At 34.0% G+C, this 22393-nt stretch overlaps 1 pseudogene; it reads left to right on the top strand.

Annotated features, from left to right (window-relative positions):
• The first annotated feature begins 5470 nt into the window (after positions 1-5470).
• On the top strand, positions 5471-8519 carry LOC114719658 (calmodulin-binding receptor kinase CaMRLK-like; annotated as a pseudogene).
• The last annotated feature ends 13874 nt before the right edge of the window (positions 8520-22393 follow it).

Here is a 22393-nt window from a genome sequence, read left to right as displayed (position 1 = left end):
ACTGGAGATGTGTGGGCGTATAGCCTCTACTCACGTCAACTGCTACTAGAGTGGTTGTAACCATTTATTGCTACTTTCAGCTTCAGATATGATTCATCATTCTAATTAAAGACCAAATTGAATATATGAAGAGATTGGTTTACCCAACGAATGGAGTTAAAGTGAAGGCACCATAATTCATGACTTCTCAGAGCTCTTCAAAAGTCAACCAAAAAAGAATTGTTTGTTAAGTACTTAGTTTAGAGCGAATATGTCCATACATTTCAAATATATCCATATTTAATACTTTTCTGATCCTATTTATAAATAACTTTTAACACGTTTTATACAGACCAAGAAAAATCTTACATTTCATTAACTCTTATTTAAAATTTAACTTTTTAAATTTACCCCTATTTAATATACATTATCCCTCATGTAAACAAAGCTAACATAATAATAAATGAAGGGTAAAGTTATACATCCATACAAAAAATTTCACTCGGTACCCTATAAATAAGATATCCTCTCTTTCTACCCTGTAAATAGAACCAAAGGAGTATACAATATACCTAATGAAAATAAAGTTAACATAATAATAAATGAAGAGTAAAATGTATATTGATATGGACATTTTCTTTCTTTGTCCTATAAATGAGACTGTAGCAGTAAGTTTTTCTGCAAGGGTGTCATTTGAGTTATTACCATCACCACATAGTTGTGAACAGTTCTGGTCCAATAAAAAAGAGTTGTGAACAGTTAAAAATTTAAAATTACAAATACAAGAATTATCAGAGAAAATAGGCTGATATATTGAGTATTATTATTTATTAAATGGATACTTGAATTTTATAAAAATTCATATAAGATTCTTAAAAGGTATTGATAAGAAAAATTGGGATGGACCGTGACTTGCTGATCATTTGGCTTGAATGTCTTTTGTTTTTCAGTTCGACTCTAATTTTTTGATACAAAAATTAATTAGATAATATGAATAAGTTATATAGGTGAAGTTGGTGTAATGGATTTTGTGAAATAGGAAATTAATAAAACATCAATTTTATGGAGGGAGTTGCTAGAAAAGGATCGAAACAGCGTATTAACATTCTTTTTCAAAGTGTCACTAAAATCAGAATAAACAAAAAGACCATTGGATAAATTCTTGTTGTATAGGATGACATTAATGTAGTTTTGGGATACAGAAAAGGGTTTCATATAATTTTTAGATAGTTAAGTTTGTCCTTATTTTAGTTTTAATCCCTCAAATTTTAAATTATAATTTTTAGTCCTTCAAGAGACAAATATAGTCTAAATTTTTATTGGATTCTAGAACCAATATTTTAAATAAAAAAAATTTAAGGAATTATTAAAACCTAAGATTTAAAACTTGATGAACCAAAACTAAAATAAAAATAAACTTAAAGAACTAAAATTTGTATTAATTCATACAAAAAATGTTGGGACAATTTGAGTTATCTAACACAGTATCGGTCTCAAATAGAAGATGCAAAAATGAAAAGGATTAGAAGATTGCAGTTTCATCTATATCAAAGGTTGAATTTCATAATGACCAAAGGAAAAAGGTTGTAGCAATGCATGCAAGAGGCAATTAGGTATATCTTCGAATTTTAACATTTCTAGTTGCAATTTTAATGGTGGACACATGGACTCTAGTTTGAATTTGAATTAAAAATAATACTTATAGTCATTGAACTTTAGGGCTAAACAAGATTAACGGGCTGACCCATTAAGGAAATCTCTCCAATTTCCATCCATGTTCTGTCGTGGGGGCTTGCTTAGCTTCTCTCTTTCTTTTCGGCCACAAAAGAGGGCTCATAAAACAAACAAAAGGGCAGCTAAGTCCCATGGTACTATTATTTATTGGAGCCTCTCAATTCAGTCCAAGTTAAATGGAACAAATAACTACTACCCCTGACATTTTCTCATATGTGCATTAAGTAGAGTAGTTTTCAATTTCATAATGCCCACAAGTGAGAGTTGGTAGGATCTTACTATAATTTTACATCAGAAACTCAGTCTTTTTGTAAGTTGAATATTATTGATAGAGTAAAGCTGACGTGTCATTCTCTTGGAACGTTGGTTTGTACGCTTGTGGATGAGGTGATGCCACCACTTAACTTACCCCCCTAAATTTAAACAAAATTAGATAAAATATAGTAAAATTATATGAACATGATAATAAGAGCAAATGTTGAAGCCAAGATCACGTGCAGAGCAGGAGGGACGCCACTGGGTATCTACTCTCACTGTCTAGTCTTTAGTCACTTTGACCTCATTTTGTTTGTATCACTGCTTTTTTGCTTTATTTTGATTTGATTAATTGATGTGTCATTGGCATGTAAATTGTCACTTTGTGGTATGGAATATACTCCTTTTAAATGAAAATTTTCATTTGAGTCCTACAAATGCCGCTTAATTTTAAGTAGGTTGGAAAAAGATTTTGAAATTTCAATCTGGTATTAAGGGATAAATATAAATTTTTTTTTATGTAAAATGATCAACATGCGAAATTGTGAGAATATGAAAAATAGAAATTGTTGATTATTGTTTATTCCTCTATATGTACTTTTTAACTTGCTAATTGCATTTGTTCTTTTGAAATTTTGGAAATCTGAAATAGCTACAATTATAACTAAATGAGTTATATTGTGCAAAAATTCATTTTTATCGTTTACTGCTAAATTGAAATGTCATAATTTTTTGGAACTTATTGAAAATTAAGTATCATGTGTGAAACTTAAATGAAATTTTCCTTTATACACACACACACACACACACACACACACTAATAGTTTGAATTGAGAATTTTTGTTTTATTGTGTTATTGTTTGTTATCTGTTATCATTAATGGAACTGGAAATGTGTGGGCGTATACTAGAAGTTCAATAAAATAGTTGTGATCATTTATTTTTGCGACTTTCAGTTTCAGATATGATTCATCATTCTAATTAAAGACCAAATTGAATATATGAAGAGATTAGTTTACCCAACCAATGGAGTTAAAGTGAAGGCATTATGGTTCATGACTTCTTAGAACTCTCCAAAAGTCAACCAAAAAAGAATTGTTTGTTAAGTATTTAATTTGGAGCCAATGTGTCCATACATTGGAAGGTCTTAAAATTTAAAACTAACAATGATAAAGGGAAAACTTGCCTTCCAAATGCACATAAAATGAGATGTGTTTTATTTTGTTGTTGTTATTATACAATAATTAACTGTTATTGTCTTTAATGTACTTTTTACTTAGAGACCAAAATGCCATATTCATATATACATATATTATTTCTTTCTATTCTTTTTTCCTCATCTCCGTTGGTCTTTTCATCATCTTTGTGCAATGGTGTCTTTCTCTTAATATTTTTATTATTTTAATTTATCAATTTGGTATGGATAATATTTACTCTTAAAAGAATGACTCCCCACCATCATTATTATCAATCATCAATGCCATTAACAAAAATAATCATATCAATATCAATGAATATACAACATATAAATTAAAGAGCGTCACCCTTGCTCATCACAAGAAAAAGTGACAAAAAATAGCATAAAATATATTTATAGATGAAGAGTAGTGTGATGAAAAAATATATGTGGAAAAAAAATACTTTATCAGCTTTTTTATAAGATTCAATTAATTGCTTTGCGTAAGAAAGTTGATTAAAATTAATTATTTCTTATAAAATATAACATTGTATTGAATAAAAGCTTTTTAAGTAGCATTATAAAGCTAGTATTCTGGGGGATTCATTGTAAGATTCGAAGAAAAGAATATATCACCAAAAAATCTCAATAACAAATATTTTTATGTTTTGACAATTTGAAAAAAGTTATCGTCTACCACAAGGTCACGTACGATTGCATCTGCCGATACTACATGAACATGATGCTTGTAACTCTCCGAATGAATGAGAAATAAAAAGTGGGACCCCTTGAGTTTGAAAACTTGAGAAGTCGCCTTCACATCTATTTTGGGACCATCTGACTTCCTACCCATTTGACCTTCTTGCCCTCTACATTCGTTCGGACTTCAATTTCCTGCAACGTAACTCAGTCCATTTTTTTGTTAGCACTGCGAATTAAATTCAACGCTAACATATGTCTTATTTTCCAGGGGAAAAAAAAGCACCATTCCTTTATAAAAGTATACATATAACATCGTTTTTAAAAAAAAATTTATAAAATTTTTTTAAATAAGTTTAATCTTACAATTTTAGTGGGGTTAGGATGTGTCCTCCAGCATAAATAATACTCCCTCCGTTCCTTATTATAAGAGACGAATAACCGAATTACGTTAATCAAAAAAGCAGTTAAAATTAGTTAAGAACAATTAATGTGTAAAAAATATAATTTTTTTTCCAAAAATGCCCTCATTAATAAGGAGAGAGAGCATGAGAAAGAATAATTAAATTATTAAAAGAAAGAGAAGTGGGAGGGAGAGAGAGTGTGTGTGAGTTGGAAACAATAAATATGGATAAAATAGGAAATCAACACACAAAAATAAAGACAACTTTTAAGTGTCTCTTATATATAGGAACATGCCATAAGCATCAAATGTCTCTTATAATAAGAAACGGAGGGAGTACTTATTATAGAGATGATTATAGTCACAGATTACCTCTTGAAAAAAGTTATCGCAATGGATTATGATTTAAATCCATAACTTTGCAGAATACAATTACCAGTTTTTACTCGCACGACATCATGTCTTGTAGTAATTAATTTTTCTTTTAAATGACAAATAATGGATTAACTACTCTGCAACTACTACACATCATAAATAAATATATATACAAATATATTATTTGTAATATGCTAATAGTATAATTTATTTTTCAAGCGCTGATGAAAAAAAATTTATTTTTCAAACGTATTTATATCTTCCGATTCACATGATTACAAATAAACGTGTAATTAGAAGCTATAGTACTTTGCAGCAAAAAAAAAAAAAACAGAAGAAGAAGAAGCTACTCCTCCGGTTCTTAATATAAGACCTATTTAACTAATTTGATTAGATTAAAGAAGTTAGGTAAGTTAGTTAATTATAAGAAATGTGACATGTTTTTCCTAAAACACCATAATCATCTTTCTTAATACCCCCTTTCCTTCTTCTACTTAATTATGGTTGATGGAGTATTCATAGGGGTAATTTAGAGAAAATTGATAAATATAAGAAATGAGTCTTATATTTAGAATTAAAACCAACTCAACAATTAGGTCCTATATTAAAGACCGGACGAGTATAATAATTTGTTAAGTGCAATGGTCAACAGTCAACACCTCACCCTCTTCCCATTCTCCCGAGCCGTTAAGTTCTCCGTCAACCATGACGTCGTTGATTCTTTATATTCGCACGAACTGCCCCACTTCAACTCCAACTCCCTACCATCCTCCCCCTCAAAGCCTCTCACTGAACAAACAAGGTATATATGACAGAAATAATTCGAGTCTCTCACTTGCTCTAGCTAAAATGAGACCCTTTTTCAGATTCTTCATTCTTCTGGCTCTGCTTGCTTTTGTTGTACCTTCTTCCTCCTCTTGCAAACTTAGTCAAGAAGAAGCCGACCTTGTGTCCAAGGCCTTCAAATCAGTCTCCGGATTCAACGTTTCTTGGTTATCCCACTGCTCTGACGACAATCATCTTAGGGCCATAAGGCTTCCTTCCAAGAATCTTCATGGCCCTATTTCGTGGAAGTTTCTGAGGAACGTTTCAAACTTGCAGGTTCTTGATCTCTCTGGAAATTCTCTTCAAGGTCAAGTGCCTGGTTGGTTCTAGGCAAGCTCGAGCTTATTGGAGGTTAACCTTTCCAATAACAGGTTCGGAGGTAGCATTCATGGCTCCTTCGCTTCTACTCTTCAAATGCTTGATCTCTCACACAATAGGTTCACAAACCATGTTCAGCTTTCTGGGTTTTCAAAGCTGAAAATTCTTGACCTTTCTCACAACAATCTGAAATACCTCCCTTCTGGGTTTCAGAAGCTCACCAACCTGAACTACCTTGACCTGTCCAACTGTAAAATCAAAGGAAATGTCAAATCTATCTCTGTTTTGAAGTCACTGAATTACTTGGACCTCTCAAGTAACAAGTTGAATGGTACTTTTCCTTATGATTTCCCTCGTCTTCATACCCTTCATTTCTTGAACATTTCTCACAACAATTTCAGAGCCATACTTGGCTTCAATGGGTACAAGAAGAAATTCGGCAAATCAGCTTTCCTTCACGCCGGTGCTAACTTCAATTACAACGCTTCTAAAACGTCGACGTTTCATCACCCTCCGCAACGAGACTCGATCAGTGCGAAACGACCCAAATCAAAATCTAAAACACTGATTCTCTCAGTTTGCTCTACTTCAGGAGTCGTCATTGTTCTATTGTGTATTTCAGTATTAGGCATCTACAGGAAGAGACGATTGGCTGAGAAAAACAAATAGGCAATCTCGAAACCAGTCCCTCCATTGCCTTTCAAGGTCGACAAATCCGGACCGTTTGCTTTCGAGACCGAATCAGGTACGTCGTGGGTGGCTGATCTGAATGAGCCATCATCGGCACCGGTCGTGATTTTCGAGAAGCCATTGATGAACCTGAGCTTCAAGGACATGATCGCGGCCGCATCACACTTCGGTAAGGACTCGCTGCTCGCCGAAGGGAGGTGTGGCCCCCTCTACAAAGCCGTCTTACCCCCCGACGAAGACATCCACGTGGCAATCAAGGTTCTGGAGAACGCTAGAGACGTCAAACATGACGACGTGGTTGAATTGTTCGTTGAACTCTCAAAGCTGAAGCATCTAAACGTACTGCCACTCTCCGGTTACTACATTGCAGGTACTGCGTCGAGTTGCATCTGTTCCAAAATCCAAATGTTTTCTTCCAAATTTTACTTGTTTTCTTTTCAAGTCTGTTTTTTTGGCAGAAGCAGCGTACATTCTGAAATTGAATTCAGGGTGTGGTTGGGTGACACCCCAAACCATGGTTTGGGGAATAGATCACCCAAACACCCCCCTTAAAAACTAAAATCATGGTTTTGGGTCAAAACCATGGTTTTGACTCCAAAACCATGGTTTTGGAAAAAGCAAAATTTTTTTGCTTTTGGAGAAAAAAGGGAGAGTGTGAGAGCTTATATGATATGTATCTTGTTATTTTTTTTATAAATATATTTTTTTATAAACATATTCAATCTTATATTTTATAAATATATATACATATTAATTAATTATTAATTATGTTGGTAAAAAATATATTATTAACAATTTTATTCCTTCAAATTAAAATATATCATAAAATCTATTTTTTTTGTAATTATCATATTAACTTATGTCTTTTTTTTAGTAATTTGTATATATAAAAAGTGCTTCTGATAACAACTATCCAAACACTCTTACTTTTCAGAATCACTTTTTTACAAAATCTATTCTTCACAGAATCTATTCTCCCCAGAATCTATTCTCCAGAATCACTTTTCCAAACCACGGTTTGGTTTCATCCAAACACACCCTGAACCTGCTCCTATTAATTGCCTTCATGGGTTTTAATCTGATGATGTCGCACTCACTAACTTGCTGTGTACCCATTTTCCCTAAATCTACACTCTTGTAATGATTACGTATAGGAATTCGTGTCTGTCCTGTCGTACATTTTGGTTTCGTAATTGAAATGTCTGTTTCTGGAAATAAGCAAAATATTTCAAATGGTTTTAGCCTAACAAACCTTTTCTGTTAATATTAATCTTTTTTTTGGAAAAAATTATAGAAGTTGGCAAACTTGATTCATGTTTGGCCTAATTGAGAAATTTGCTTAAATATGAGCGTAATTAAATGTGGTGAATTTAATTAAAATTGAAATTTGATTATGTTTATTGCAATTTCAGGAAAAGAGAAGCTCGTGTTGTACGAGTTCATGTCAAACGGCGATTTAGGAAGGTGGCTTCATGAGCTGCCAATGGGGACTACTAATGTGGAGGATTGGGGTAGTGACACGTGGGAGATTCAAAATGGTGTCGGATCATAGGCGTCCTCATCGGAAACCATGGGTTGGCAAACACGACATCGTATTGCTGTCAGGATAGCACGTGTCTTGGCATATCTCCACCATGCCGGATCAAAGCCCATTGTATATGGCCACCTAGTCACCTCTATTATCTTACTAGTCGACGACTTCCAACCCTGAATCGCAGATTTTGGGTTCTGAAAAATTAGGCAGCAAGATAAGTTGAATTGCATAACAGAGACGGACATTTACTGCTTCGGTGTCTTGCTGATGGAGCTCTTAACAGGGAGGGTCGGCACGGTGGAGAGAGTCGTGTGGGTGAGGAAGATGGTGAGAGAAGGAAATGGGGTGGCCGTGTTGGATGAGAGGCTGAGAGATGAGGGCAGTGAGTCGGAGAGGGAGATGGCAGAGAGCCTCCGAATGGCGTTCTTGTGTATGGCGGAATCACTAGCGAAGAGGCCCACGATGTGGCAGGTCCTGGGGTTGCTCAAAGACATTCATCCTTGCGGTGGACTCCATCAATCTCAAGTCTAAATTCTAAACAACTAGTTCTCCATAATTTTTTTTTTCTGCATCTTTTTTTTTGGTAATATTTTTCTGCTTCTTTTGTTTTTCCCCCTTAAAAAATACACAATTTAATCCTCAAGTATACATTTTTCATTTTGTAAAATTTATTGTAGGCATCATATGGCGTGAAGGAAATTCTTGCTCCCAGAGGGGCATGCTTGTGACGATTAAGATTTATTCTGTACATGGAAGTAGTAAAAGAACTTGCAGTGCGTTATGTATTTGAAAAAAAAAAATACAGCGTAACATGCATCTCATATCAAATTTCTTACAAATACAAAATCTCTAATCCAACATGCTTACTCTAATTTATTACTAATTCTTATGCTTTTAATTAGTTCATTGACAAAAATAAAATAATTAGTTAAATTAATTATTTGTAATAAATATGTATTAATTTTTTAAAATATCTTTTTTAATCAAAAACTGTCTTAATATGAGTATAAAAATATTTTTAAAAAATAATTATAAATTCAAAGAAAATATCAATTAAAATTTTATATTTAAAGCTAAAATAAATTATTATTTGCCTCTTATATTTACAATCTGGACAATATTTATGTTGATGAGTGGGAAGAAGCCTAGGCCGTGTTTGTATGTAGTACTCCTCCGCTATATTTGTTTAAATTTAAGTCTTTTTAATCAATTAAATTTTTAAACAGGCTATTTTAACAAAATTTCTCTAATTCTTTTTTTGTGGGCATAGTGCAGATAATCCCACTCACATTATTCACTTTTTGCCTCTCCTTTTTGGCTTTTTCCTTTTTATTTTTTTTATTTTTGTTTTACTCCTTTTTTGGGCCTTTTTCCCTCCTTCTTTTGTTCTCTTTTAAATTAGTTAATTCTTCCGTGGGAAAGAATATTCCTTTCCCCAGGCTCGGGGAGCAGTTAGATGTGGATGTCGTATTAGCACTTCAGCAGTTTTGCACTATTTAAGTAATTTTTATTTTTATTTATTTTTAACTTTAATTAAATTAAAGCTTGAGTTTCTGTTTTGTTTTTCTTTTCAGATAATTATTATTCCTGAATGAAAATGCTCGTTCTAGATCTATTCCGCCTCGATGAGAGAATTTTTATACTTTTTTTTTGTTATAAATTCTGAATATAAATTTAAAAAATATAATTGTGAGGTCAATAAAGTTTACCAAAAAACTATACTTCATGATTTGAATGATATATCAATTTATTTATTATTCTTCAATGTAATCTGAAACTTTATTTTTTTCTCATTATCGTATAACTATGTGGCTACAAAAACTTCAGGTGACTTTTGTATCAATGGATGAGTCATTATACGGTGTTTGTCCTGCACGGGCATGTCATTCTCGACTTTCAGCTTTTATCCTGATTGGTCTGCTTGCCCGGGCATGCTAATAAGCCCTTGCATGTAAATGCGGAATCATATATTGGTTCGAAATTATTGAGATTCCCTCACATTTTCTTAAGACTTTAATTATTTCTCTCTTCTTTTTTAATTGTATATTAATTAATTCCGCTCAAGAGTACTTGTTGAGTCTTGCATGTACTTATTCATTCTTTTAATTTTTAATTTGATATTTTCATATTTTTCTCTTTTCATTAAATCTTTTAGCTTTACTTTGTTAACACCGTTGAGTCCTGCTAATAGTGTTAATAGAACAAAATTAAAGGATAAAAAGTGAAAAGTATATCAAAAAATAAAGAATGAAAAAATTACATATACCTAATTAAATATTGAGTTAAAATACAAGTATCCAGAAAATTATCTTTCCTTAAAATCAAAGTAAAAGAATTTTGAACTGAGCAGTTGCAATGATTTTTGGATATTTTGCAATGGTATAGTATTATAACTATAACATGCACTAAAATATTTTATTTTAACGTTTCTCGTAGTTCCTACGGGGTGGAGACGATGGGGTCGGTCCATGGATTTTCTTTCCTTTTGCCGCATTTATCACAACATTATATTCACACTAAGTTGGCAAAAACAAAAAAAAATAGATTCAATTCTAAGATCCCTGGCACTTGATGCGGGAGTGCTTTAGTATTGGATTTGTACTGCTTTTCTTTTGCTTTATTTCATGTTTCGAAACATAACATCAAGATCTGACTCAGATTCCAACCTCTTTTCTTTTTTTTTACGTAACCTTTTCTTTTACTTAAAAAAATGGCCATTTCTAGCTTCATGATGGGATCCAGTGCCTTTAAGCTTTTGTTAAAGTTAATTTCTAACACACGAATAAGATTTGCTTTGATTCCTCGCTTTTCAGTAACTTATCCCCACATCTTCGACTGTTCATCTGAACAAAAGGGGATCGACAAATTCAAAGAAAAGAAATTGATTAGAGCGAAATGAAATTGAGTAAATTATTATTGTATGATTGTGTACAAAATTCATGCTCAGATTTGATTAGATTAAGGAAGTTAGAATACAAAATACTCCTCTGGTCCTTAATATAAAACTTATTTAACTAATTTAATTAGATTAACGAAGTTAGGTAAGTTAGTTAATTATAAAAAATATATCTATAAAAAATATGATATATTTTTTTCTAAAATACCATAATCATCTTCCATAATATCCTCTCTCCCTCTTCTACTTGTTTATAGTTGAGGGAGTATTCATAAGAATAATTTTTAAAAAATTGATAAATATGAGAAATATGTCTTATATTTAGGATCAAAATCAACTTAACAATTGGGTCTTATATTGAGGACCGGAGGAGTACTTTAAAAATTTCTTCAATTCCTAGTGATAGATGGGAGTGATCAAATATTATTTAGGTCATTGGCTTAAAGGTTTTTCTTGGCCAATATAGGGTTAATCAACCAGTTCAAATTATGCAGTGTAAGTTGATATCAAAAGTTATATATGCACACGTGTATTCTTGGGAGAATTACACGAAGTTTTTAAATAATAAAATCAATTACATATAACTCTAGTTACTTGTAAATATAGAAGGTTGACATATAAATTAAACTTAAAAAAGTTTATCAGTTTTCTTATTTGGAACGGTTTTGAGGAATAACAATCCTTTTCGAGTTGGCAGGGCATTGCATGGGAAGGGGAAGATTTCCAAGGAAACAGAAGTCAGTATAATTTCATTGACAAAGTGGTAGAGAGTGAACGCTATGGAAATTGCGAGCGACTCTCGATCATATAAAGGTCTAATGGCTCCATTTTTTATTTCATTGACAAAGTGGTAGAAAGTGAACGCTATGAAAATTGTGAGCGACTCTCGATCATATAAAGGTCTAATGGCTCCATTTTTTAATTAGAACTTTGAGTGTGGTTGGCTTAAGACCACCCAGAAATGAGTTGTTGCTAGGATTGAGGGGCTTCTCTAGTTGAGCTTTTTGGTACTTTGGTCCCCCCCGGGGTTTGTTAGGCCTTTTATTGTGTAATTTGTCTTTGCTATTTGTTCCACGTGCATATTTTTATACAATTATTTATATTTTTAAATCTTGATCTTTTGATTGAAAAAATTATGAACGAGTGGATTTTTCTAGTAATTTTGTGATTAGGACGTTAGTTATATAATTGAGTCTTATTCTTGAGGAAAGATAGATGGAAAAATCGTAATAACAAAAAACAAAAGAAAACAGTGGAAATTACGAAATCACAAATTAGGCTTGTTACAACGCTTTCATAGGTTGACAATAATTGGATTGCAATTGACAACATATATTTTTTTTTACAAAATACTTGATTTGCAATTTCTCCAAAATAGATTCAATTTTAAGTTAAAAAATTATACTCCTTCGGTTCTTAATGTAAAACCTAATAAACTAATTTGAATTGATTAAGAATATTATTTAAATTAGTTAATATGATACTACCTCCGGTCTTAATTATAAGACTCAGTTTACTAATTTAGAGATATTAAGGAATTTAGTTAAATTAGTTACTGGTTAAAAAATATCACCTATTTTCCAAAAATACCCTTATAAAATTTAAAAAAAATAGCCCCGTGCAGTACCTAATCACCCTTACCAAATCTCAATTTGACAGCACTAATCAATCTCTTTGCATTTTCAATTTCTAATTTCTACTTTGTGATTTCAGATTTTTGTTTTTTTTTAGCTGAGATTTCAGATTTTCTTGTTTTTATGAATTCATTGCATTCTTCCAACCGCTTCAAACCTCCACTTGACAGCACAGACCGATCTCTTATTCTAGACTTTTGATTTCCAATTTTTGGTTTGTGATTTCAGATTTTCATCGATCTAAGAACTTCTACCGTTCAATGTGTTTTTATTGATTCAATGTGTTTACTTAAGGTTCATTCACATATTTTTGTCTTGATTGTCCTTTTAGTGTCGCCGATAAGATTACTAGCTTATCTCCCTAGAAGTGCATGTGGCATCCTACTTGCTTGCTATAAATGGTCGCTGCTAAGAATCAATCTCACTCAATGCCCACAAACTTGATTTGAACAGTGAAGGAATTGGTGAATCCAAAACAAGTGATGGCATTAATATGATTTTAGGACTTTACAGCTTATTGTTATCTTAATCAAAGACTAAGAACTTTTTGAGCATAATTAAGTCAATAGTTTGATTATTAATTCTATAATCACTTCGCTTTTATGTCATTAATTTGGTTACTAATTTTGTTGCCCTTCAGAGAGATAACTTTCAGGTAAGTTTCTCCTGGACCTAAACAAACTGCCTAGTCAATTTCAGGAAGTGGATCGGAAGTTCATTCAGTGGAAATTTCAGACTTTGAACATGATGCTGAACAACGAATGGAACACATTCATGCACCCGAAACTAATGGTACCCAATTATATCTTTAGATTGACACTGCATTCGCATGACTTGGAATATTTTTATATGTATTTTTGTTATATATGGTACAATTATTACTTGCATATATATATATATATATATATATATAGGCTGCTACCCCATCACTAAGTTTTAATTTTATCTACTTCATTTATAATTTTGAGACTATGACTTCTATGGTAATCATATCTATATAAATAGAAGTCATGTTCTGCTCTGAGTTCTGCTTGTTTGGCTTATTCTTTGCAGTGAAAGGGGATATCCTCTTTTGTTAGTGGCAGTCTCACCCAAGAGAGGGGTGAATTTGATGAGTTATAAAAATTTGCGAAATTAAAGCAATTAACTAACAGAAACAGAGAGTGTAAGTTAGAGAGATTTCACCGTAGAAAAGTGGACACAAGATTTATACTTGTTCGGTCTCAACCACTTGACCAACGTCCAGTCCTCAGAACACCTTTGAGTATTCCACTATGTTCTAAGATTGATCAGGCTCTTGACGCCTCAGTACAGTAATTGATACTCTCAATCACTCCCCCTTACTACCCGTAAGGTTACAAACCCACTCAAGAGTCCTCACTCTTGAGTTTCACACAAATCGTAATTAATGAAGAAGAGTACAAACTCTCTTACAGAGTGAATAAATTATAATCACTAAAGCTCGGTGTATGGAAGAACAGAGTATTGAATGCAACAGTAAATAATCAACAGAGTGTAGCTCGCGTATTCAATCTGTTCATTTAATGCTTCTTCACGCCTTTTATAGTTGAGGTAATTTAGTAACAGTTAGACGGAAGAACTTCTAGCCGTTGAGAGTCCGGTTGTGTGTTTTCCTAGTTGCAACGGTTTTCACCATTATTGCTTCTGACAAGGTAGGTTACAGGCTACTTAGACAGCCGTTGAAGAGCCGTTGGGTTTTTCTTCGTAATCTGCAATAATACATTGATTCAATAAGTTTTTCTTTGCATAGTAAAATCAAAAGTAGAATCGAACAAATGATAAAATGAGCATTCATAGTTTACGGCTAGAATCAATCAGTTGTTAAATGTGCTGAGTAATAACTGAACGTGCTTGATCGAAGTAATGATCGATTATTGCTTGATCGATCAGGTTATCGATTATTCAGAGTAAGAGTTTTTGAAACAGATAACTAAGTTTATCGATCAAGTGATGGATCAATGATTTATCGATCAAGTGATCGATAAAAGGGAATAGTGACTTCATACTAGTATGCATAGAAAAAGAAAATCAAGGTCACTTTTGATTTTGAATCTCTTTAAATAGAGAATTAAGATAAACAAGAAGGCTGAGAAAAGTTTGAATGAAATAGATGATAAATTTTGAGAAACATTGTGACTATTTAAAGTTTAAACTGAAATCGCCTCATGTTCGAACAAGTGATCGAACACTTGTTGATTGATCAGGTTATCGATAAACAAGATGTTACTGAACATATTTTAAAGCAACAATTTTCGAACACATTATCGATAAATAGATGATGGATAACCTTATCGATAAACAATGAGCAAAAGTATGTTCAGTGAAAACACAAGCTATGTAGGTTGATCGAATAAATGACCGATTAATGAATGATCGATCAAGTGATCGATAAAGAGGTTTATTCTTGTAAAATCAAAGAATTGATTTGTCGATCACGTTATGTGAAAAACAAGGTAAACATGAAGTGCGGTGATCGATCATATTATCGGTAATGAGATTATCGATCCTGTGATTGAAGAATCATGATTTAAAAAACGATGTGCTGATTATCGATCATGTGATCGATCATGTGATCGATAATCTGCTGATCGATCAGGTGATCGATAAGCTACTGAAATAAATACCTACACGCAGAGTTATGAAGCAATGTTCGATCATATTATTGATAAATGATTGATCGATAAAGTGATCGATAAATGGTGACTAAAGCAAAACAGAGAGTGATAGACCGCATTACCATTTATCTGTCTTCTCATTGATAATCTGTTTATCGATCATGTTATCGATAAATGCCTATCAAATTTGTATCCCGATATTCGATCATCTTGATTATCGATCAAGTGATCGATAATTTACTTTAGACTTTCATACACAACTAAGTTAACAATGATCAATCAATTGATCGATCAACACATTATCTAACAAGTTATCGATCAAAGTTTCTGCTAAGTTACTTAATTATACAGAGATATTATCTATCAGCTTATCGATAAGTCCTTGATCGATCAGATGATCGATCAACATACTGAAACACAAATTACTTACTTTGTTATCATCAAAACCTTAATCCTAACATATTTCTCTTTCTATCTATCTGTGTCGTCATCTTTTTGTTCTTGGCTAGTAAGCATAACTGAGTTGTTTGCAAAGTTGCATGGTAGAAATTATGAAGGAAAGAGGTTCCAATAAATATGATATTCCACATATAAGAAAAGAAGTCATGGAAAAGGAAGGTCCACTACCAAATCAAATATAAGTGTGATCCAAAGTTAGTACAAGAAGTGATGAGGTAATTGAGGTAATTTTTTCTTTCTGAGTATTTCTTCTGTTTTTTTTTTTTTGGTCTTGTTCTTTTGGTTGATATGTATGCACGGTGCTTAAATTTTGTGTGTTGGACAATTCATAGTTGTGGCAATATTGAACGATTCGATGGCAAACTGGCCTTTGGCTTCAGCTACTAACTGTTGCAAAAGAAGTATTGTGGGTATTGAGCGCTATTTAGTCCTTTGAATTAATGAAATCTACCATATTATATATTTGATGGTTATCGTTTCTGGAGAATTTACAAGTTCACAAAGTTCATCTAACAATTTTTTATGTGGTTTGTAGATTTTTTTAAGAATAAATTATTCATAGATTTAAAATGGTTTTTTTTACAGTCATAAGGCGCCAATTTATAAATTTAAAATGATTTTTTAATGACTAAAATTTCATTTTTCTGTTATTTTCTTTCTTAGTTTGTTTTCCAGATATAAATTAATCTTTTAAATATTTTTCATTGCGATTTAAACAGTGATGGTTAAAATCTAACAATTTGAGTTATTTATTTATTTTTAAAGTTTATTAATATATTTATAAAAATATTGAAAATAACCGAGTCAAATTTTAATTCAATAGTTGAAATGAGAAGTGGAGAGAGGAATTAGAATTTCTCCATGTGTAATACTCCTCCGGTCCTTAATATAAAATCCATTTAACTAATTTGATTAAATTAAGGAAGTTAGGTAAGTTAGTTAATTATAAGAAAAATGACACATTTTTCCTAAAACACCATAATCATCTTTCTTAATAATCCCATTTTCCTCTTCTACTTGATTATGGTTGAGAGAGTATTCATAGGGGTAATTTAGAGAAAATTGATAAATATGAGAAATGGATCTTATATTTAGGATCAAAACTAACTTAAGAATTGAGTTATATATTAAGGACCGGAGGGGTAGTATTTATTTGAATTATTATGGTAGTATTTAATTATAGTTAATGGAATCTAAAGTAAGGGTAGTTTGGGAAAAAAAATGGAAAACAAAGCGGATTGAAGTCTTCTATTTAGGACCAAACTAAAAGTGAAACTAACTTATAATTAGGACTGGAGATAATATATTTTTTTTCTCAAATATCCTACATAATTATTGTTGAAAGAATATCAATAAGGTTAATTTGAAAAAATTGAGAAACATATGAAATATGTCTTGCATATAGGACTAATATCAACTTTCGAATTAGGTCCTACATTAAGGATATGAGGAGTACAAATTAAGTTAAATGTAATTTTTTCATGATTTTTGGGTTTGAATATTGGCACTTGCCAGCTTGATCTCTCTCGACAAAAGTTCATGAACTTCGCCAGGATGTTTAAAAATTTCTCCCCATACAATTCATGGGTTGGAATATTAATTTTTAAAACAATTATGGAGAGCAAATATATTTACATTTAAATATATTGATAGAATAGATTGGGGAAACACGTTACATTACCATTGGCTAATTATTAGTACATATCTGATAGATTTTCTTTGGCTAATGGTCATCAGTACAAACTAATAGCTATGTAACACTTAAGCATGATTAAGGTGTTACATTTTTCTATTGAAATATAAGCATGCTGCACACCTTAAACATGATGCACTATATTTCAATAAATAAAAAATAAAAAATGTCAATTGCTTTACATTATTGTAATTTATAGCTGTAGATACTCTTTTATAAATATTTTAGGGCAAAAATTTGAAACACTTCAGAGATGAAAATAGCTTTTAACTTAAAATTAACAATACATTAACTAAATATTAAATATTATAAACAAAAAAATGGGGAAAGTTAGTTTTTAGGATAATACTTATGTTAATTTTCTTATATTGATTATATCTAGTTCTCCACATGAAATAAAAAAAGACATATGACCATGTATGATTGAAGAATTTGACATAATAGATATAAAAAAACTTGACATAAGCTTTCATTTTTTTTTTTAAATACCCCTCAAGGACATGAGTCCTCAATCAGTTTTCAGGCAATAAATTTTGTAATTGATGCTTTTTCAGCAATTTTTCCTTCTTATTATAATTATAAATTAAATTAAAGTCATAATTAAGAAAGTTTATCAGTCTAACTACGTCGTTTAATTTATGGTAGATTGTAGCCGTTCAAGCAGTGGAAAAATCGAGTTCGTCTATTCAACTCTATCAGTTTCTTCCGTCATGGCTCTCGCGAGTCTCGACGAGGGCGGCTTCTTTTCTTCTCCCTCTCCCGAAATGTCTCGTCGACGGTTTATCTGAACTGATTCACTAGCAGGTTCTTGTCACGGGTTTTCCCTCTCCGTTCTTGTTGCCGTTCTTCGATATGATGTTTTAGATCGTTTTGCTTAAGTTGTGCTGTGAGTCAGTGTAGTCCGAAAAGTAAAAAGCCTGGAAGCATCTTAAGCTTAGAGAATTCGAAAGTTTAAGTCGGTGTAGTCTGAAAAGTAAAAATCCTGGAAGCATCTTGAGCTTGGAGAATTCAAAAGTTTAAATGATCTATAAGCATTCTGAAACAAAACAGAGAAGGAAAATAAAGAGCAAAAGACAACGAACTTATCAGGAATGCTTTTTATTTCTTTCTTACATAAACGAATACATCAGCTGCCTTTTATAACTCAAGGCTTTCAACTTATTCCTAAAATATCTCCTGAAATCTTGCTAGCACTCCCTCTTTATTCAGAATAAAATAAATCACCAAAATAATAGGAACTAACCTACTTGACTGGGTAAACTAAGCAAAGACGATAAGATAGAGACCAAGAATTTCGGAACTGGACGTTGGACTTGCTACCATGTGCTTCTCACGTGCTAACGAGTTTGTACTAAGTTTTAACACTCCCCCTTAGTACAAACTTCCGGTCTTCTATTCCGAGAAACTTAGGCTTCACTAAAGCCTTGGTGAATATATCTGCAACTTGAGCTCCTGTCCGAACACCAGTAAGCTCTATCTCTTCGTTCAGAACCTTCTCACGGATAAAGTGATGGCGCACTTCTATGTGTTTAGTTCTAGCATGAAACACTGGATTTAGTGCAAGTTTGATAGCACTCTCATTATCGCACTTAATTTCCACCGTGTACTTGTCTTCATGCAGTATATCTTTGATCAGTCTCTTTAACCACACACACTCTTGAGCAGCCATTGTAGCTGCCACGTACTCCGCCTCGGTGCTGGACAAGGCAACGATATCTTGCTTTTTGCTACACCATGACACTGCTGCTGAGCCGACGTTAAAACAGTAACCAGAGGTTGAATGTCTGTCATTTGTATCTCCTGCCCAATCTGCGTCTGTGAACCCTTCTAACACAAACTTGGTATTCTTCTTGTACAAGAGCCCGTATTCAAGAGACCCTTTTATGTAACGCAGGATTCTTTTTGCTGCTTCTAAGTGAGGAACTCTCGGTTCTTGCATGAACTGAGATATAACGCCTACTGAGTATGAAATTTCTGGCCTCGTAATAGTCAGGTAGATTAAACTACCTACTAGTTGTCGGTACTTTTTCGGGTTCTTCAACATCTTTCCCTCCTCTTTCTTTAGCTTCAGGTTTGGTTCCATGGGAGTGGCTTTTGTTTTTGCCTCTCTCATACCAAAACGATCTAAGAGGCTCCTTGCATAAGCTTGCTGTGTCATAAAGTACCCTTGTTCTGTCTTCTCAACCTCCAAGCCAAGAAAGCAACTCACTTCCCCTAGATTTTTCATGTCAAAACGCAGAGCTAGATCATTCCGTAGGCTAGAAATTTCAGTTTCATCATTTCCAGTTATGATCATATCATCTACGTACAAGAGAACCAGCAGCTGCACATTGGACCTTAGCTTCACAAACAGACTTGAATCTGCATCTGACATCTTAAACCCACAGAAGGCAAGAAACTGAGCTACCTTTCCATACCAAGCTCGTGGAGCTTGCTTCAACCCGTATAATGCCTTCTTCAGTCGACACACATGACTTGGAAACTTTTCGGAAATAAACCCAGGAGGTTGTTGCATGAACACATCTCTGTCTAATTCACCATAGAGAAACGCGTTTTTCACATCCAATTGCCACAGCTTCCACCCTTTGTATGCAGCCAAGGAAATGACAGTTCTCACGGTCACCATCTTTGCTACGGGACTGAAAGTTTCTTCATAGTCCAGCCCATAGTTTTGAGAAAAACCACGTGCTACGAGACGAGCTTTGTACCTGTCAATAGTGCCATCAGACTTTCTCTTCTGTTTGAATACCCACTTGCACGTGACAGGTTCACAATGTTCTGGTTTGGGTACTAACTCCCATGTTTCGTTCTTGTCTAAGGCACTTATCTCTTCTCGCATGGCCTTTTCCCACTCTGGATTTCCCTTTGCTTCTTCATAGCAAGCTGGCTCTCCTTCGTTTTGCTCCCCCATAAAGAAACATGCAGCAACCGAGCAAGTGTTCACTTCATAGTCACTTAGATAATGAGGTTGTTTCTTCTCCCTTGTTGAACGTCTCACTACTTGCTCTTCGGGTTCACTGTTTGTGGGAGATATTTGCCTATCTTCTTCTGCATCCTCATTCGTCATTTTCTCACTTGTTTCAGGAAACCGAAGTTCTGTGTTGCTGTCGTTTGGAGCAATTAACTTAGGAGCTGGGAACGTTGTTGAGACTTCATCAAACACGACGTCCCTGGAAGTTGTGAACTTCTTCGTTTTTGGATCCATACACCTCCAACCTTTCCTGCACGGATCATATCCAACAAACACACACCTCCTAGCCTTTGGGTCAAGTTTAGTTCTATTACTCTTAGGGACATGAACATAACATATCGACCCGAATACTCTAAAGTAATTAACATTTGGTTTTTCTCCATATACAATCTCAAAAGAAGACTTCTGTGTACCTGGCCAGATTGGCAACCTGTTTATTACATGGCATGCACACTGAAACGCCTCTGCCCACAGCTCTTTAGGGAGGTTCTTGTCATGTAGCCATGAAAGACAAACAGACGTGAGATATGCCAACTTCCTCTCAGCAACCCCGTTCTGCTGAGGGGTATCTGGACATGTCATCTGCCGAGCAATACCATGTGTATCACAGTACTTGAAAAATTCATCAGACATGTATTCTCCGCCATTATCACTTCTGAGGCACTTGACTTTCTTCCCGAACTCCTTCTCAACTGCTTCTCTAAATTCTGCAAATTTAGTCAACGCCTCGCTTTTCTCCTTTAAGAATTTCACCCAAGTGAACCTTGAGTGATCATCTACCAGCACCATCACGTACTGGTGTCCACTACAGCTTGCTGTCTTTGTTGGTCCCATGAGATCTGTATGAACTAGTTCTAGCATTGAGGAGCGTCGGTTTGATGACCTTTTGAATGGAAGTCGGTGAGATTTGCCATATTGACATCCTTGGCATATCACATCTTCACGAACATTTTTCAAGCCTGGCATCCCGTCCACTAGTCCTTTTGAGGAGATTTGTTGCAACAGCTGGTATCCCACGTGTCCCAACCGAGCATGCCATATGGCTGCATTATCGGTTTGACTTGTCTTCTTCACATAGGCCTCCCCTGCTGATAGAACAAACAACGAGCCTTTCTTTTTGCCAGAAAAAAGGACATCAGCAGATATCTCTTTCACATTACCAAGTATTTTTACATCTTTTGGGCCAAACAATACATACTTTCCAGTGTTAGTGATCTGGGGAACAGACATTAAATTTTTAGTCACACCTGGGACGTGATACACATCATGCAGCTTGATATTTTCTTGACCATTGCCTTCAACCATTACTACTCCTTCATTTGTGACGGGATGGGTTGAATTGTCGGCGGTCACCACGACTGTGTCTCCACAATATTCATGTATTTCTGAAAACAGAGTCTCATTACCGGTTACATGGTGGGAGCATCCTGAGTCAACTATCCATTCTGTACTCTTGTTGGATGCATAATTAGCGAAGCTCAACGTGGACTTCTGATCTACTGCTTCAACTGTAAAGCATTGCTCCCACTTGAGCTGATCATCCTCCTCGGTGCTAGCCACATTCGCTTTGGAGAGTTTTACTCGACAGAACCGTTTTATGTGCCCAGGTTTGCCACACCTGAAGCACGTAATAGGCTTCTTGACTTGAGACTCGTCGTTCTCTTCCTCACTTGACTCCACGTCCCTGTTCTTGCTACTTGACGAGGCTTTCACATTCGACTTCCCTTTTGAGAAGAGAACAGCATCAGTTTCGAACCCTTTTGACATCTGCTTGGCCAAGGCTTCTTGATTTGAGAGCAGGTTTTCCAATTCTTCAATGGAAGGTTGTGTTGCCCACCCTTGTATCGAGGTGACAAAGGGTCCATATTCCTTCCGTAGGCCACGTATAATATAACGACGCAACCTCGACTCACTAACCTTTTCATCCTTGTCGATCTCTGAAATTTCAGCACACACACTTTTGACTCGTAAGAAATATTCTGAGATCGTCATACCTTCTTGAGTTAGGCTAGCCAACTCATTTTCCAAAAGTTGCAGTCGTGCCGTGTTCTTCTTTGTGAAGAGCCTCTCAAGAATCTCCCATACCTCTTTCGGAGACGTAACATCTCGAACGTGT

This window comes from Neltuma alba, unplaced genomic scaffold, assembly GCF_004799145.2.
Source record: "Neltuma alba isolate B1F8T4 unplaced genomic scaffold, ASM479914v2 tig00011931_pilon, whole genome shotgun sequence".
Taxonomy (NCBI): domain Eukaryota; kingdom Viridiplantae; phylum Streptophyta; class Magnoliopsida; order Fabales; family Fabaceae; genus Neltuma; species Neltuma alba.
This window is presented reverse-complemented; position numbering and strand designations above follow the sequence as displayed.